General features: G+C 43.4%; 1 pseudogene; it reads right to left on the bottom strand.

Annotated features, from left to right (window-relative positions):
- Nucleotides 1–1,035: 1,035 nt before the first annotated feature.
- The window catches only part of LOC143506799 (uncharacterized), a 3,422-nt pseudogene continuing 1,103 nt past the window's right edge, over nt 1,036–3,354 (bottom strand).

Below are 3,354 nucleotides of genomic sequence, written 5' to 3'. Positions count from 1 at the left end.
AAATCCAAACTCAAAGTCAATTTTCATAATCTCATTCATGCGCCCTAATCTTCGGTCTAATCTAATTTGTATATTTCAGCGCTGAATTAATGGGACCAACTGACTCCTGCTGCACTCGAAGAAAAAAAAAAGTTTGTAATTAAGTTGAAACATTAAACAAAAGAAATTAATTAGATCGCTTATCAAACCACAGTCAATCATAACTTACTTTTCGGTGCCGCGTTCTATTGAAAAGACAATCGCACTTCGTACCTCTCCTGCCTCTGTTTAAAAGCTGGATCAAAGCACCTACTAATGTTATCAAGACAAAAAACTGGTGAGTAAGATATATGGCACTAAAATAATGTTCTTAGTCTGGCCATAGAGGGCTGCAAGATAGAATTTAACTACGTAGTACAAGAAACAAAAGTGCATAACACAGAACGGCAAAACGTCCTTGAAATTAGGAGATGAAATGCAACTTCACACAAGTGCATTAATCACACTGCAGGTGTTCATGGGTAAAACTTTTACATATTGTTAAAACTTGTTATACCAGCAAAGGAGTTGAACCACCATATGTGTGCAGTCCGACCTACAGAAACACTTTCCCACTGTAGCCTTGTGCACGTTCAAAATGCCTTAGCATGGGATATGTACCACAAAGTGCTGAGTAATATTTTAAGGTACAGGTCATAGTAAACAGGTGACTCAGCAAACTGCCCAGGACACATGTGCCAAGAACTAAAACACCCTTCCAGTAAGAGGCCAAACGGCATAAGCACACTGTGTGCAGATATGAGGTGTGCAGCGAGAGGAAGGAGATCTGGACACGTGCTTCTAAATTATTCAGGATGACACATCACCCCCCACTGGAAGATAAATAATCTCTCCATGATAGACTCGAGGATCGTTAGTTATCAGCTGTGCAGACTGTTGGAATACACATGGGCACAGGGCATGTCCACAACAGGAACACACACAGACATGAAAACATTTAAACATGCATATTCGAACAACACACACACACACAGAGGCTTTTGTATGTGTGCAAACATTATTTTACTGTAAAAAAAAATCACCATTTCTGAATTACAAGCAACTGAGTTAACACGTATCAAATTTTACCCAGGTGGAGTTAATTTACTACTAGCGTTTTAGTGGATACACACTTCAATCAGCCACATACAACACGATACACCCCCTCCGCCCCCCAGAGACAATTCTGCAGCAACCAATCAAATCTGAACCGAACAAGGTCAACATGCTGCTGTTTTGTATTCTGTTTATTAGCACACGATCAGTCTACATCTACTGTCGTCAGCAGCGTTACTGTACTGAGCTCACTCTGACTACTCACTTCTGTAAGGAGCCACTGCATCGTGTTATCATTGCTCTGTACGCATAAACGCATATAATACTACGTAATTATTCCATCCCCAAGGCTGGTGTAGGACAGAGATAAGGACACAGGAATGGATAATCCCTCCATCTGTCCCACCTTTACAGTGCAACGCACCAGCCTGGATCACAGCTCCTTGTCTGGCACCAGGCACCCGGGTCACTGGCTCTCCCTCCTGTCCTCCCGTTCCCCATTCAGCCCAGGAGCGGGAACGTCTCCACATCTGCTTCTCAACCCCCCAGCTCCAAGGAGCAGCCCAAACCGAGCCTGGTGGTCCCCCAGGAAGAGCTTCTCCAGCACGTGGACCTGCTTGGAGGAGAGTGTGCGCAGTGTGTGACTGGTCCCATTTCTTTCGTGCACTGATTTCAGTGTGCTGGATAGAGATTCCTCCACCTCCTCCTCTTCCTCCTCCTCCTCCTCCTCTCCAGTGGTCTTTAGGAGATCCCGGAGCTGCTCGGCTCAGTGAACTATGGGAAATGGCGGGCAGTACATGGGAGACCAGAGTGCTGGTCTGGGGCTCTTGACTGTGGAGGGCCCAACACAGCCTGAGCCCCAGAGACCAGCTGGGGGTGATTCAGCAGTTCACCTGTGGCTGAGGGTCTATGGGAGGTGGAAGACCCAACGCACAGGACAAGCAGATTGCACAGAGGTCAAGAAGGACAGCAGTACGTCGTGTGTCAGTGCTGCAGGGACAGAAAAAAAAGGTGGGGGTTGGGGGGTGCTGGTGCACCAAAACCGCTCTGATGGATCCCTTAACAACATCGGTAATTATCAGTGATTTTTAACATAATAAAAATACGAATAGGCTATATATACATAATTGTTGCAGTCTTAGTATGTACTAGGCAAAATAAAGTTAAGATCTGCCTTCATCATAAGTTTATTGGAAACCGGAATGGTGACTACTGGTATTACGGTTTTTCTGCCAGTTCTCGTTTAGTTTCGCCGTGTAAACTAGAATAATAAAATGTATCTGTACTCGTCTTGGCCTATCATCTTGCAGAATCAAATCCATCCTCATAAAAAATAAACAGGCAGTGAAACGACCGATTACATAAACCTCCTGAGTGATAACAAAAGGTGTCAAAGCCTACAATTAAGGCTTGCGGAACGAGTTTTTAATAGTCTCTGAGCGAGTAGAAAGTTTAAAGTTCTTTAATTTTTACAGTTCATGAGCTACATCTTTCCTCTTTCTCGGAGTCCTTCAGTGGCCTTTCAAATGAAGCCGAGAAGACATCCAACAATCGTTTGATAACCTTTCCAAGCCAAATCCAGTATTCCTGTCTGCGTTGAGCCCTTTCCCGAAATTTCCAACATTTCCAAATCCTTGGAAATAATTGTTCGCCAGGCAACCTAAACAATAAGCCATTTAAGGCATATTTCGCACCAGAGGTTTTCTTTTTTTAATTCTGTACTAACGTTCTGCGGTAAGATTTGTATGAGGAAAGATACGAGTGAATGGTCTCCGTCCAAGACCAAGAAGCGCATTTAGGATGTAGTTCCGACAGCAGTCGAGAGGGGTCGCCAGTGGTCTGCGCCGAGACACCGCGGCGTGTGGTCGAACGATCCGCCTCTAATACGGCGACCGCCGAACCTGTCGTGTTTCTAAATGAACTACTGTCCCTTTGCCGATTTTCGTTCATTTTGTTTCTTTTTTTCGTTGATCTATCTCGCTGCACCTTTCCGGTGGGCTAATATGCCCAAATTCAATTCAGAATTCTGCTTTGAAATGTATGCTTATAACATTGTATCATTTAATTCTTCAGTCGTTGCTTATGTGTATTGAATGGTAATTTTATTCATTTTTTATTATACCACTCTTTAAAAATAAGTGCCTCTTATTTTAAGTCTAATTTTAATACCTATTCTAGGAACTCTTTGTATATCTGTTAATAGTCCAGTCTGTTGGGTAACATAATTACCCACCAAGACTCATATCATTCCTTATATGTAACATACCTGGCACATAAAAC

The sequence above is a fragment of the Brachyhypopomus gauderio genome, unplaced genomic scaffold, assembly GCF_052324685.1.
Source record: "Brachyhypopomus gauderio isolate BG-103 unplaced genomic scaffold, BGAUD_0.2 sc509, whole genome shotgun sequence".
Classification (NCBI taxonomy): domain Eukaryota; kingdom Metazoa; phylum Chordata; class Actinopteri; order Gymnotiformes; family Hypopomidae; genus Brachyhypopomus; species Brachyhypopomus gauderio.
This window is presented reverse-complemented; position numbering and strand designations above follow the sequence as displayed.